We start from the raw sequence: 16172 nt of genomic DNA, 5'->3' as shown, positions 1-16172 counted from the left end.
TATGGTGAACTAAACGAAAGGTTATCATAAAATTACTCTAATTTCATACCAAATAATATGTTGAATAACTTTTGTCAAAAAAATAAAATAAAAAATAATGTTGAATAACTTAAATATACCCTATTTTTTTTTTGGTCAAGAAATATACCCTATTTTTGTGTAACATTTTATTTATATTTTTGTAAAATCATTTCATGAATACGTCAAAAAATTCAAATATTGACACGTTTTGGTTTTATTTATTAAAATGTGGATGATTTGGTTAAAGTTAAGTAACTACAAGCCCGATTCTAACGTGCTCAGTTACCCATTTTATGGACACCATAAAGCCATTCACAATACTGAATTGTTTTTGAACAACAATTCGAATTCATTAGTTTTTTTTTTTTTTTAATTTATTGTTACTTGTTGGAAATTAAATGTTTTGATTTCGTAGACAATTCATTCATGTAGGTATGATTTCATCTAATATCTGTGAGCCTCTCTTTGTATCACCTTGATGCATTGAGATGGACCTTTAGTTGAGTTGTAATGTATCAAAACCATCGATTTGTAAAAGAATAGATTTTTAGGGTTTTGAGTCGTCTTCCATGTATTATGCTCTTGTATCATGTTGATGCAAGTTTAGAATCTTTACTGTGTTCCTTACTTGTATCACCTGTGATACTTGTTTAGGACTATGTGTGTGAGTTTGATACTCTTGTACTACACCGAAGTTGTGAAACAAGGTGTTAGTTGTTTATGTTGGAAGGTAACTTCGACTTTTGTTTTGGTTGAGGTTTGATAGGTCACTGGGGCAGTGATTGACCATTAGGATAGTGAGATGGGATCTCAGATCTAGAAGTTCCTAGGTTGAAGTCTGGACGGGTAGGTCCTAGGTCATATAGTGTAAACGAGGAGTTTGCTGAGAGCTATTGAATAAGGACTACACTAGTGGATTTCCTTCCTGGCTTGGTAGCCCCCAGATGTAGGTGAGTTGTGCCGAACTGAGTGAACAAACTCTCTGTGCCTTTTACTTTCTTGTCCTTTGTTTTGCTGTTTGTTTATGCTTACTGCTAGCAGGATGTTGGAACATTAAACGGAACATCTGCTTTCTGCGCATCTGGAATTGAAACATCACATAAAAACAAATTTTCTTCCACCCTTGTTTCAGTTCTTTCCGGGTTATGCAGAATAATCAAAGTTTGAGTTATGTTGATTCTCAGCTTATAAATACGCTCACAGGGTGCACCATAAGGCCTAACAAAGAACATTATGATGAGGGTCTCTAAGTCAAGTCTATTATTGCCTTCAATCCTATTAATCCCCAGCTCGGTACCTACCAATAACCTCTCAGCTAAAGAGGTGATGATCCCACCCACTACTATCTCACCTTTATCACCTGATTTTTTATTAGCAACAAAAGATAGGTGATCAAGCAAGTAGTAGCAAGTGTTCACAGGGCGTTCATTCAACATAGCCCACAACATAGAAAGTTCATCAGTCCTCACAGGTACCACTTCCTTCCTACCCCAAATTGTACATGCCATAACCCTTTGAATACATCTAAGCACGGGGTTATGGACAACACTAGCTTTGTTGGAACGGGCCTCATAGTGATCTAACCCGGTAATCCCAGTCCAAAATGCAAAAGGGTCATAGTCGGTCGACCTTAAATTTTGATTCCGAGAGTCATGAATGAACCCCGCATTTGCGAAGCCCATTCTATAACAAAATTTTTCCAAAGACATCTCGTAATCATTATTCAAGAGCCGTAAAGAGACTCTATGATTAGGGTTATCCGATTTCGACCTATCCTTAGTGAAAGTGAGGGAGCTCAAGAACTCATAGGTTAAACTTTCATACCCCCTCATAGATCTCAGCATCTCCGACCAACCTAGGATTTCTAGCAACCTTACAACATTATCTCTAATACCCAGCTTAATCATTGTATTCTCATTAGGGTACCTACTAGCAGAAATAGGCCTAGAGATAAAAATGTTATACCTCTTTCGTTGATTGGCATCCTTGAAATCAATGCCATGGAACCAAACCGCAACTTTTTTCTTCCCTACACCGCCGGATGAGATTGCAATCTCCTTTCCCTTCCTCTTTAAAGCCATTTGTGTGTTTGACCAAGTTTAACTTTTGGGGTTTTGGGTAAAGGTTAGGGTTGACGGAAATTTTGTGTGGGAAAGGTGGTTTTGATGATGGGTATTAAGGTATGGTGGTTAATTTTGGTGTTTGGTTAAAGATTGGATAGGATTTGGGTTAGGGTTTGGTGGGTTACGGATTTGGGGTTTGATGTAGGGGATGGATGATTTTGGATTTTGAATGTTGGAGAGTGGTTAGAATGTGATGGGGTTTTATTTTTGTTTGATTTGAGTGAAGATTGATTGAGTTTTCGTGAAGTTTAATGAAGGTTTGGTTATGGAGGTTTTAGGTTTGTAGAGAGAAGATGAAGAAGAGACAGGATGTGTTGTTGTAAATGAGGGAAAGAAGAGGAAAAAAACGTGTTTTAGGCTGGGTTATATCGCGCATGCTCGTGCGTGGCTAGGCACGGACTGTGCGCAATGTTCGCATTTTTGGTTATCGTTGGAAAGGTTGTTGCGCATGGTCGTGCGTGGCTTGGCACGGACTGTGCACATGTGTATGGTCAAAAAGGCTTAAATTTTTTATCTTCTCCTCATTTTCGGACAATCCTCGTACAAAACAAAACAAAACAAAACAAAGCAAGAGGAAAACAATTAAACTCGTGGGTTGCCTCCCACGAAGCGCTCGTTTAATGTCATTAGCTTGACGATCAAAAATACCTTCAAAAAGGATCAAAGAGATCATCATGTGCAGATGACGCTAGGAATCTTTCTTTCACACAATGATCAACAACATCAATCATACAACATGAATAATAAAAGGCTTATTTACATTTTTAGTCCCTTAACTATTTATGTGGTTTCATTTTGGTCCTCTAACTAATAAAAGTTTCATTTCGGTCTCTTAATTCTACTCTGTTAGTCAAGTTAGTCCCCTCCGTTAGTTTTCTAATGTCTAATTTTTTTGATATGATTTTAACCATTGGATTGCAGGTCCATTTTATTTAATTGTGCGCCATCAGCACCTGATTTTGTCACTTTTCTTCATCTTCCCTCTTCTTCTTCTTCTTATCTTCATCATATTATTCATAACTAAGAAAACATCAAATCATAAAATAAATAAAAAATCAAGAAACCTGAGTTAAAAAAAAAATCAAATTGCAGACACCTCAAATCATAAATCCTAGCAAGTTCATATCCAAAAACTTCCACCTCTGTCACCACAATCCCCTCTGAATTCTTCTTATTCCTCTGCACCATGTTCCTAATGCTTTGAATAGAAATTGCCGCCGAAACCAAACCATGGTCGTCGCTTCAAATCTGGGTTCCTTAAAGCTTCAACGTATACCAAAGTTACAATTTTTTTCATCTGGGTCAATTTTTTTCATCTGGGTCATAATTATCTACTTTTTTAAAATAAAATAAAAAAAAAGAAGAAAGAAATGTTTGATTTGGAACCAATTAAACGTCCTAATGTTGTTTGTGTTTCTTCAATTTGTTGTTTCCATTTCCAGGAAATCAGCTTGGTGATTGAAATATATAGATCTTTGCGTTTTTGGATCATCAAATACACCATAAATCATGTATAGATCTGAACATAAACAATGAGGGAAAACTAAATTCATTCAACTGAAACACAAATCTCTAGGTTTGTGGGAGAAAAGAGTGAAAGAGGTATTGTATTGAGGTGAGGGTGAATGTTGTGTATATTGAGATTGTACAGAGAGAGAGAGATTTGTTGATGGTGAATTTATATTTGATTTTCTGGATTTTTTGGGTTTTTTTATATGAAGAAGAAGAGGGTTTCCCTCAGGTTTGACAGTTTGTTCTTCTGCGAGTTAAGGTTTTCTTGGTTTGAAGGTTTGAAGTTAATGGCTTTTCTGGGTTTGATGTTCATGGGTTTCATGGCTTTGTCGTAGCAAAGTAGAAGAAAAGGAGAAAAAATATAGTGGTGACATTGCATTATTATATACAGTAGACTTGCATAATTGAATGGTTTCTTTTCTTAACAAAAAGATCGAACAGTTAATTAATAAGGTCTATGGTGGACCACCTATGTAATTGGTACACCTTAGACATTTTCAGTTAAAATTAACAAAATGGGACCAAATTGACAAACAAAAATGGAATTAAGGGACCAAAACGAACCTTTTATTAATTAGGGGACCAAAATGAAACCAAATAATTAGTTAAGGGACTAAAAATGTAAATAAGCCATAAAAAAAAGAGGGACCCTTCATCAAATTGGCAATTTCAAACTTTACCTTCTCATCACCTACATGAAAAGCTATCTTACCATTCTTAACATCAATAACAGCACCCGCGTAGCGAGGAATGACCTTCTTAGAAGGATTGAAATTTGGAAATCCTCTTCGATATCCACTACCATAAAATCTGCCGGAATATAAATTTTTCCCACCTTAATGGGGATATCCTCAAGAATTCCGGCAGGATAGATAATGGAACGATCGGCCAACTCCAAGGTCATCCTAGTAGATTGCAACTCACCTATACCAAACTTCTTAAAGATGGATATGGGCAACAAGCTAACACTAGCCCCTAGATCACACATGGCTTTCTCAATGGTTTCATTTCCAATCACACAAGGGATGGAGTAACTTCTGGGATCTTTGTGTTTTGGAGGCAATTTCTTTTGCATGACAGCACTACATTCACTTGTTAAAGCTACTGTCTCATCATCCTCTATTTTTCTTTTATCTGACAAAATGTCTTTCAATTTTTTTGCATAGAGAGGCGTTTGAGAGAAAGCTTCAGTAAAAGGAATATTAATGTAGATTTTTTTTCAACATGTCAACAAACGTTTTAAATTTCGCATCCAGGTTAGGTTTAGCAAACCTTTGTGGAAAAGGTATTTTGGGCTTGCATGGTGGTGGAACTTTTGGCTTTTCACTTTCTACTACAGCTTTCTCACTTTGTGGTTTATTACTCTCCTTCTCAACCTCATTTGTCTTGGTTTTCCCTATGGGGTCCTCTAGTTGCCTACCATTTCTAAGTGTAATAGCATTCACTTGGCCTTTTGGGTCAGCTTCAGGATGGCCCGGAAAGACTCCGGAGGTTTGTGAGGAAGAGGCTACTTGTTGGGCTACTTGAGAGATTTGAGTCTCAAGCATTTTGTTGTGAATAGCAATGGAATCCACTTTTGATGTAAGCTTAATGAGAGAGTCATTCAAAAATCCAGTTTGGTTTTTAAATTCTTGGTTTTTCTTAGTTTGACCCAATACAAATTTTTCTAATAAAAGTTCCAAGTTGGATTTTTTAGGACCTCTTGGGTTGTTTGCAAAACCGAGTGGTGTTGTTTGTTGTCCAAAAGGATTTTGAGGATTTTTATTAAAATTTTGATTGTTCTTAAATGTCCAAAAGGATTTTGAGGATTTTTATTAAAATTTTGATTGTTCTTAAATCCTTGATTATATTGAGCATAGTTTTGTTGTTCAGGACTTTCAACAGCACTACCTAGTTGCATTCAACGTCGGTATGACCGATTATTCCACAAACTTCACACGGTGGTAAAACAGGAGCAGGTGTAACAGCTGATAAGTCAATAATTAGTTGGTTTTAATTGTTTAGTTTTATTAGATTTTATGTGTTTTTAATTCCTTTTTAGAACTTTAGTACTTCAAATCTTGTGCAATTTATTTCAGGATCAAATATGGTGAAAGATTGAGTCTTGGAGAAAAAGGAAGGATCAAGAGCATGTTTTGGGGCTGATTGAGACCAAAAATACGAAGATTCTATGCAAGAATATCAAAAACGGCCGTGCCTAACAAAGCCTAGAGTGTGCACATCAATTTAAAGAATATTGTGCCAATGTCGAATGGTTTGCACGGTCCGTGCCAACCTAAGCACGGCCATGCGTGACACTTCAACCCCTTTTTGCTGTTTTGCTTTGATGACAGGCGTGGTCCATGCCAAGCTGAGCACGACCGTGCCAAGATCCAGCTGCAATGTTTTGTTATTTTTTTGACCTAAATGCCCATTGGTTGCTTTGCTATGTAATGTTTATGCCTTTCCTTAGGGCTTAAGTTAGATTTTAGGCTATAAATAGAGCAGCCACCAGACTTATTATTCATCTTTTGTTCTTGGGAATTCTTTGTGACAATTATTTCTTTGAATCAAAGTTCTTATTTTTCTCGTTCTTTATAATTCTTGTTCTTTACTTTTATGTCTTTCTTCTCCATCTCCTTAATCTCTTTGTCTGCAATGAACATGAGTGAGTAGATTTCTTTGTCTTGGGATTGTTGGATGAGTCTAATGACCTAATCCAATCAAACCAAGCCTAGATCCCTAATTTTATGTAAATCTATTTCCTAATCTAATCTCACCGTTCTTAATTCATATTTCAAATACTAACTGAAGGATTGAACGAAGAAGGGTAATATTGGACATGTGAGATTAGAGAAGGTTTACGAAACATGAGAATGGTCTAGTAAACCTTCAGACCTTAAAATTTCCTTTCTTAATGGGTTTCAATAGAAATCAACCATGAGAATAGGCCTGGTTATTATTGAAACATACTCATTGATTCTGAGAGGAACCTTGATATGCCTTAGAGAAACTTGTGTTTAGAAATAGATTTAACATAAGATTTTGATATATGTTTGGATTGTCAAAGATTTGTCATTATGATGAACCAATAATCTGAGGCGCTTTTTATTATTAATTTACATCTATCAATTTGCTTAAAATCCAAACTTTAAATCTTTCAGCTAATGCTAAAGTTAAAAGATCATCATAATTACAACAACTCCCTGTGGAACGATAATTTTTACTACTTCGATAAAACTGTGAACTTACAGATTTCACACATCAACAACACTTACACTTAATTTATCAAAGTTTTGAAAAAGTGTGTCCACCTTAGAATTGAAATGATCTAGGGCAGAAACTTCATACATACCTGCCTCTTTTTTAGAGGGTGAAGGAGCAATAGCAGTGATGGCTCTTTCACTTGTCCATTGATAGTGGTTTTGAGCCATATCCTCGATTAAAGCATATGCTGCTGTGTTATTTTTATTCTTCAAAGCTCCACCTGCAGCTGCATCAACAATCATTTTTGTGGTATATAGAAGACCATTATAGAAAGTATGAACAATCAATCATTTCTCTAAACCATGATGGGGGCAAAGCCTAAGCATTTCTTTGAAACTCTCCCAAGCATCGTAAAGAGATTCGCCATCTCTTTGAGTGAATCATGTAATTTGAACCCTCAATTGAGTAGTTTTACTAGGGGAAAGAATCGGGCAAGCAATGCTTGCCTCAGCTGATCCCATGATGTAATAAAACAATTTTGCAAGGAGTGAAACCACGCACTCGCTCTATCTCTTAAAGAGAAAGGAAAGAGGTGCAGCCTTATGGCCTCTTGGGTCACTCCATTTGCTTTCAAAGTTCCACTGAGTCTTAAAAAAGTAGCAATATGAAGATTCAGATCCTCAGTGGGTGATCTGGAAAATTGATTTTGCTGCACTAAATTATGAAATGCAGGTTTGATTTCAAAATTATTTGCTTCAACCGTCAGATACACAATAACAACGTGTGGCTCATCCGTAGATGGGGTTGCATACTCTCTAAGAGTGCGTTCCTTAGCCATATCGTTTCTATTATTGCGTGTGTTTCTTCTTCTTTAGTTAAAGAACCTCTCAATCTCAGGAACGAATTCTCCAAGACTTTTGGTTCTTCGCATTCAAGAATTAGAAAACTCCAAAAGTTGATAGTAAAAAGAAAAGAAAAGTTTCAGTATAACCGGTACTAAAAAGTTAATCAATATTACTAACTCCCTGGCAGCGGCGCCAAAAACTTGATAGCGTACCCGGAAGCGTACGGTTCTATCGAAGTAGTAAAATATCGTTCCACAGGGAGTTTTGTAATTACCGATTTTCTTTCTAATTATGATTAGCTGAGACGATAAAAATTTAGAGGTTTAACAAAGCATTGGAATAAAATTCAGAATTTAAAAGCTGCTCGGGATTATTGGTTCATCGTATTTTGAAACGCATTAGGTTTAACAAATATGTACTAAAGTGGTTGACTTGGACATGTATTTTGAAACGGATGGAGTATTTAATAGCTATAGGTATAACAAATAGAGCATTGCTATTTATCTAGAGAGTTTTTATCAAGAATTTATCAAGAAAAGGTCTCAACCAATTAAATTTGTTATTTGGCGGAAATCAAGAGAGGTAATGGTGTGTAATTAAGGAAAGGTGTTAGCAAATACAGTGTTTTGAAATTTTCTTGATAAATTTTGTCACTGTATCTATCATTTCCCCAACGAATAATGTTAGTAACTAACTTTTATGTGCAGTCGTTTGCCATGTTTTAATGTGTCTTGGATCTGTTGCTGCTGTTGTGATGGATTATCTGTACATCTAAAATTGCCAAGTTGCTGCGGTGTCTGTAAACCATGCAGTTCTTGCAGTTACAACAACTGTTTTCCATCAATCAGTTGTTCCTTACCTAAGTGGAACTGTTGCTGTTGTTTCTCTTGTCCCAAATCAAATTTTTGTAACCATAATCTTGGTTCAGGAAATTGTTGTACTTTTCCAAGTAGTTGCAATCTTGGGTGTCCATCATGCCCTTCTTTACGAAGTTGCAAATGCACCTGCACTTGCTCTTGCTCAACTTGTCCAAAGGTAAGTTCATATTGCTGTTGTAATGAGTCATGTTTGAATCCTTCTTGTTTCTGTTTCTAGTGCATTACTATATTCTCTCCAAAGGAGAACAAATTTTGAGCCCTTGTCTTCACAAAGTTGCATTTATATAAGCTAGAGTATAAATTTTGGAAAAATAAACGTTTATAACTATGCAGTATATGGATAGTGAATACTTGAAGCAAATATAATAGCTTGGTTCGTAAGCTGCAATTTTCTGTATTATAAGTTCAACTTCATCTTTTGCAGAAATATTTGCAGAGACATGGTGGCACGATTTTAACAAAAAATTTGACAAAAATTGTAACCTGCAAATATTGTCTCTGCAAATGTAACAGCACGATTTTAACAAAATTTTTGCAGTACTTTTTAGATAATTTGGAATTGTATTTAATGGTTGTTTTGGGCCTCATTTGGTTTTATTGATGATACTAATCCACCTTCACAAGGTAACATCAACTTCTGGTGGTATGATGTTTTCTACAAAAAAAGATGTTATTGTTTATTCTCTCATGGGTTGTTTCTCTATGTTTTGTGGCTTTATCTTGCAATATTAGTTTGTTGTGCTTTATTTGTCATGGAGAATCAATTCTACACAATTTGTTTAATGAATCGAAGTTCAATAAAGTCATTGGAAATTGTATGTCAAAATAGATTATTACTATTTGCAATTATTTTTATTTTACAGGTATGAGCGGTCAAATCTCGTTGAAGGCATTGAAGACATCTTAAAGTGATCGACTTATTTGAGGCTATTGATTATGAGTTATTACTGCTTGCCAATTTTATCAACCTATACTTGAGGCTATTGATATGATTGAGTTATTTAAGGAGCTTGATTTTGCAATGTGCTCATTTTTTGCTCTGTTTCTCATTGAATATTGTATGCTTTCAATTTTAGAAATTCATATTTACAACTAAATAGATCAAAGAATATGTTTAGAGGAAGGTTCCACTGAAAATAGAAAATAGGATCAATAGTTTGCTTTACAAGGTAAACACCAAGCATTTCCTTGGAATCTTTTGAACTAAGGTGATATAAATTGCGGTCATAACCCTCTTTCTATATGTCAGGTGAGATCTCTTAGAATAAGTGGCTCTTGTGCACTGAATCTTTGTGGAGTTGCATGTGGTAAGTTGGATGTATTATGTGAAATTGGATTTGGTGGTCCATGGTATGAGTTTCTCCTGCATAATTTTATATTTTTGCGTTATTGGCAGATCGCCATAGTATTATTGAATCTGGAGAATTAAATCAAAAGGCTCCCTTTTACTCATTATGCCTCCAACTGATATGATTAAACATTGGAATTTTGAACAATTGATTGGTTTTGTCTAGAGAAGAATAAGTTAATTTTGAACAATGTACTGATGTAGAGTTCTCAGCTTCTTATCAAAGTAGAGAGAAGAATTTTTTACTTTTTTTTGCTTTTATGATAAAATAGTTTATAGCTAGGGAGGGGAGAAAAAGAAAAGGCAAGAAATATTTGGTCAGTCGAAGCCTTCTTATTGAATTATATGACTCTTTATCATTATTGCATCAGGTTACAAATATGAAATCATTAATATGTACAGAGAAGCTCAAAGGAGATGGTCGGTCGAAGCCTGCAGAAAAGATATTCACTCAAGAGACTCATTAGCTTTTACTATAAGAATTAACGCAATTATTTTTTCCATCCTATGCTTCTCACGCACCATATTGTTTACCAAAATATTATTTGATTTAACGACATGTTTAACCTTTTAATTTATATCAAACAATGATTTAACATTTACTCTAAAAAAATTAATATATAATAAAGTAATCACTGCTAGAAACTCTCGATTTTCCTGCGGAATTACCTGCGGATTTTACAGACAAATTTGCAGAAACCTGTTTCCTGCTGATTTTACCAGGGATTTAAGTTCCAAGGTAATACCTTCGTGATAATTGTTTCCTTAGGATTTTAGGATCCACATGAAAGGTATATCCGTAGGAAATATGAAAAAATCTGTAGGAAACGTTCGGTCAGGGTTTCAGGAGTATTCATGCCCGTTAGGACTTTCCGGCGAACATACTCGCAAGTACTTCTACGGCAAACTACTCAAGAAACGCTATCAAGTGAACTACAATTTGCATCAAAATCCGCAAGAAACTGATTTATTTATTTAGAAAAATAATCCATTCCAGAACAATGAAAATATGAATTATAGAAGATACAATTTTTATCAATTTCAGCAATACAACAAATTAGAAGTGTAAGACAAGAATGTTTAACAATTGCACTAGTCAAACATCAAAATAAAATTAAAAGAAACATTTGTCTCTTTGTATTTGATTCTGCACTCATGAGAAGCTCAGTTCCCCTTTCTTCTTTTGTACTCAAAGCAAGTAATATTATAAATTAATATTATATAGATGGCTTATAAAAAGATACATATATGACGTAAACAATTTTGCCCATTAATCAGATTGTGTAATATTATAAATTAATTTGGGCGGAATTAAATAAAATACAATAAATTGCTTATTAACATCAAGCAAATTAAAAGGTATGAGCCATATGTTCAGCTTGATTTCATCAAACAAACATTCTTTAAATTCCTTCGGAACATCAGAACTTTATAAAACCTATAAGGTTATCAAACCATCTGCACTTGTACTCCTTAACAAAGAACATAACGGAGATTGTAAATTCGTATATGTCCAGTGCGTCGCTAATTATGGGCTGACGTTTATATTGTAGGTAATAACGTCTAAATAGGATAATTAGCCAGAGGTTGACAATATATAGTATGCGCCATGCATCCTTTCCCATTGAGCCACAGCCTAAAATGAAACAAATCCAGTAAAATTAGTACAATACTTAACTGAAGAATAAAAAATGCAGAAAAACAAAGTTAAAGAGGAACAAAAACAATTCCAGCCCAATGGACGAAAGAGCGGCCGGAACAGTCAATGGAGCTGGAGTTTAAGCGGACTCAATAAATGGTGGACAAACAACCATCATTAACACACACGCTGAGAGCGATTAACAAAATTCAATTAAGTCAATATAGAGGCCATTAATATGGCTAGGGTATATTACTTCAAAAAAAAAAATATGGCTAGGGTATATGGCATTGTATCATATGGTTCTGATTTTCTTTTATTTGATTCAGATGAAAAGGGCTTATTATTGTTTCATGCCAACCCACATACAATATTAAACAAAAATAATTTTTACTAACGTCACAAGACAATATGATCTATGACATTATTTTAAAATTTAAATTAGCACACCCTTTTGTAATGAAGAAACTCAAGAATATTAACATGCTATAATAGTTAAACACATATATAAGTTGTTATTGAGAAATATTAATATATTGTTGACGAATATTTACTCAACAAAGGTTGGTTTAATACGTTTCATATAATGCTATAAAGAATATTAAAATTATTCCTACTCTTAGTGTGATGATAAATCCCTCACCGTGAGGAAGAAGAGAAGAATAGCTTGCTTCTATTCTTCTTGAGTTCTCCCTTTATTCCTAGGTAAAATTATCGTGAGGGATGAAATGAGATTGTATGGTTACTAATAGCTCCATTAATAACTTCTTTCCCAACAAAGTGGGATTAAAAATAGTGAAGCATAATACGGAAATTTTTCAATCATGCTGAATTAGTAAAATCTAACTTAAGAGATCCTAAATACGGAAAATAATTTTTCAAGAAGCTCCGATGAAATCTAAATATGGGCTGTTGCAAATGCTGATGTAAATTTGGTATTTAATAGATTGGTGGAAAGAAAATTTGACTCCCTAAAACCCGAATAACCAAAGATTGATGTGTTTGTTACAAGTTATTTTTGAATATTCTTGTGAATAAAGTGATAAAAATATACATTCATTTATTTGCTATAACTTTGTTTCTGGCTATAAAATATTCATGAAGGAAAAATATCCCAATTATAAGGTGAGGCCTAGATTACCCTCTCTTGTTTAGAGGGTATTTACCCTTTCAAGATATCAACCAATCAAAATGTAATATACAAATGTAATATTAAATGTCAAATAAATTAGTCGATTTTTCTATAAAAAAAATCAATTTTGATAAGGTAACTTTTAATTTTTATTTATTTATATTTAGGTATACAATCTTAATTAATTTAAACTATAGGGCTTGTAACAATTTAAATTTCACATCAAATTCAACCCATCATATACGTTCATAAATTTTGTTCCATTCCAAAACCTATAACACACATAACATGCAATTTCTTCTTCATTCATATTCCCATCTTGATTGTTCAATTCTCTCATTCCATAATTGCCGCCGTTTCCCATTATCGTGAGAATCATTGCCGTCCGTTTGAGTCCAGACATCGTGATATCGTCGTTGTTTCCAAAAGCTATATCCACGAATTAACGCTCACATTATGAAATTCATGTTTGTATTAGCATTATTTATTTATTTCACTTTGTCTTCTCTTCCATAGCGTTAACCGACCTCACACCGTGTTCACATCTCAACAAATGTTCATTTCGGCAACACAAAATTCACCAGGAACAGAAACACATAACAACATAATATTTAGATTTTAATAAAACAAATTCAAAAAGTAAATTTAATAATCAATATTGTACCAAAAATAAAATTAATAATCAACACATTTAAGATCCATTTATCTTAATCAAACGCAAAATTTACGGGATAAAATACAATTTTATATAATCTCAAACAACTCAATCAAGCTCAAAACCCAAATAAAAATGGAAGCATCATTGGAATTCATGCCAAAGTTGAAAGTGACCACTGTCGCATTATAAGTGTGAAACGGTTGCAATCAAGTCACGATAGTAGTGAGAAAGAAACGAAAATGAAAAATCAAATCAAGAAGAAAAATCAAGTCACGATACCTGATGTGATTTTGGAAACAACACCAATTCTCACAATGTCTGGAATCAAAAGGACGACAGCGATTCTCACGATAATTGAAAACGGCGGCAATTCTGAAACGAGAGAATTGAACAATCAAGATGGGAAGAAGAGTGAAGAAGAAATTGCACGTTATGTGTGTTCTAGGTTTTGCAATGGAACAAAAGCTAATACCAGAGCAGATGACAAACAATTTTTTAGTTGTTGGAAACTATGTTCGCATAAGTCATTCCATTGAAATGAAACATGCTTTTGTGTCAATCTAGTTAAAGGGGATGCAAATCTAGAAAAATCCTTGATGAACCAACGATAATATCCAGCAAGACCAAAGAAACTACAAATCTCTTTTAAAGATGTAGGCCTAGGCCAATTTTGAATTGCTTCCACCTTTTGTGGATCCATAGTTACGCCATCTTTAAACACGACATGGCCTAAGAAAGCCACACTGTCTAACCAAAACTCACATTTAGAAAACTTTGCATATAGTTTATGTTCTCTTAAGCTCTGCAAAGTTAGCTTGAAGTGTTGCTCATGCTCCGATTCACACTTGGAATACACTAAGATATCATCAATGAAAACCACCACAAATTGGTCAAAGAATGGCTTGAAAACTCGATTCATCATATCCACGAAGGCTGCAGGAGCATTGGTGAGTCCAAACGACATGACCAAAAACTCATAATGACCATAACGACTGCGAAATGCCATTTTAGAAATATCTTCAATCTTATTCTTCAATTAATGGTACCCCGATCGCGAATCAATGTTTGAGAAGCACTGAGATCCTTGGAGCTGATCAAATAAGTCATCTATATGTGGTAAAGGGTATTTATTTTTCACTATTACTTTATTATCAATTGTCGGTAATCAATACACAATCGGAATGAACCATCTTTCTTCTTTACAAATAATACTGGCGAACTCCAAGGAGAACAAATAGGGCGAATAAAACCTTTGTCAAGAAGATCTTGTAATTTTTCTTTCAAATCCTTAAGTTCAGCTGGAGCCATCCGATATGGTGGTATCGATATTGGTTGAGTTCCAGTGATCAATTCAATGTTTAATTCTATCTATCAAGTGGTAAACCTGGTAAATCTTCAGGGAAAACATCAGGATATTCACATACTACGGGAACATGTTTAAGCTTCATAGGAGTGCTATTTACCTCTCTCATCATTGCTAGATATGAACAACAACCCTTCCTCAACAACTTTTGACTTGTTATTGCTCAAATTAAGTTACATGATGATAAATTATGATCACCCCGATAAATGAAAGTTGGTTTCCCTGGTATCTTAAACTTTATCACCTTACTGTAGCAATCTAATTTAGCATGATTAGAAGCCAACCAATCCATGCCTAATATCACATCAAAATCTATCATATTAATAAGATATAATATTTGTTTTTTTTTTAAAAAAAAATACCATTCATTTCACCTTTGTTCCACCATTAAGACTCAACTCCACCGTACTGGAGCACTTTCCGTCACCGTTGCCTATATTGGTCTCTTACCGTACATATCAAATCTTTTCATTGATATAGAAACCGAATAGTTTCTAAATTTACTTGACAATAATTGTGATGTGCACATTTGATCCACATTGCGTATAAATTAATAACCCAATAACCAAAACCATATATCTCTTGGTGGAAACAAGAACAACAATTAATTATTTATTCCTCGAAAATCAATTATCTCTTCTCTTTGGCCTCTTGTTTGAGAAAAGGTGAATCTGATAATTGATAAACAAATTTAATTAATACTAACCACAATTAAACATCTGTTTAGATTTAGGATCTTGTCTAGAGTCAGCAAACATAGCTTCAAACTATAAAAATAACAATCTTAAGCATAAATGTAAAGAGGGCATTCTCCTTAAGCATGGCTTGTAATCATCTTCAATTGAGTCAACTTCAAACTATAATATCCCTGGAATGATAATAAGAAATCATTAGAAGTGAAAAAAAAAATATTATATCTATGTACTCAATGAGAGTATCTTTCATCCTTGAGTTTCTGTCAATATATAATATCTATTGTAAATTAAAATGTACACAACTTAAACGTGAAAGATTTTGCTTTCCATGATTCTCCACCAAAAGTTATTCTTATTACCTTGAATCAGCAATTTCACAGTGAAGAAGGTTTGTTCTAATTAACCATAATTTCGCCATGGCTAGCATAAGATAGCCAATTGATTTTTCCAAGTCTTAGGCTCTTAGCTTAAGCTAAATGGGTAAATTGATTTGCTTGTTTAACATTTCACACCCCATTGAAATACATTTCCTCCAAATTAAAAATTTTCATATACCAATATGAATAAGCTGGGAAAAAAATATGTATACACAAGAACTCAGAAGAATATGTACCTGAAGGTGCATGCCTTTAAATCACATCAATTTATAAACACTTCGGCGAATGGAGATTTTGTATTAAAGCAGTTCACAAGCCTTCTTACTTCCCCATCTGATATATCTGACGAATTCACTTCCAATTTCACTGACTTCAATTTAAGAAAGCAAGGAACC

At 34.2% G+C, this 16172-nt stretch overlaps 2 long non-coding RNA genes and 1 other non-coding gene across 3 annotated transcripts; 1 reads left to right on the top strand and 2 right to left on the bottom strand.

The window, feature by feature from the left end:
- The first annotated feature begins 7199 nt into the window (after positions 1-7199).
- LOC146916129 (small nucleolar RNA R71) lies at positions 7200-7306 on the top strand. The gene has a single exon (XR_015017159.1). It is a non-coding gene; the product is annotated as a small nucleolar RNA R71 (small nucleolar RNA).
- Positions 7307-11115: 3809 nt separating this feature from the next.
- On the bottom strand, positions 11116-12640 carry LOC146916128 (uncharacterized). The gene is made up of 2 exons (XR_015014881.1): positions 12196-12640; positions 11116-11549 (listed from the first exon to the last, which is right to left on the bottom strand). It is a non-coding gene; the product is annotated as an uncharacterized LOC146916128 (long non-coding RNA).
- A 2651-nt stretch (positions 12641-15291) lies between these two features.
- Positions 15292-16172, bottom strand: LOC146916127 (uncharacterized). The gene is made up of 2 exons (XR_015013717.1): positions 16014-16172; positions 15292-15573 (listed from the first exon to the last, which is right to left on the bottom strand). It is a non-coding gene; the product is annotated as an uncharacterized LOC146916127 (long non-coding RNA).

The sequence above is a fragment of the Medicago sativa genome, chromosome 6 (assembly GCF_051527215.1).
Source record: "Medicago sativa cultivar Bolivia chromosome 6, Bolivia_mono, whole genome shotgun sequence".
Classification (NCBI taxonomy): domain Eukaryota; kingdom Viridiplantae; phylum Streptophyta; class Magnoliopsida; order Fabales; family Fabaceae; genus Medicago; species Medicago sativa.
Note: the sequence above shows the minus strand (reverse complement) of the source record. Positions and strands in the feature narration are given on the sequence as shown.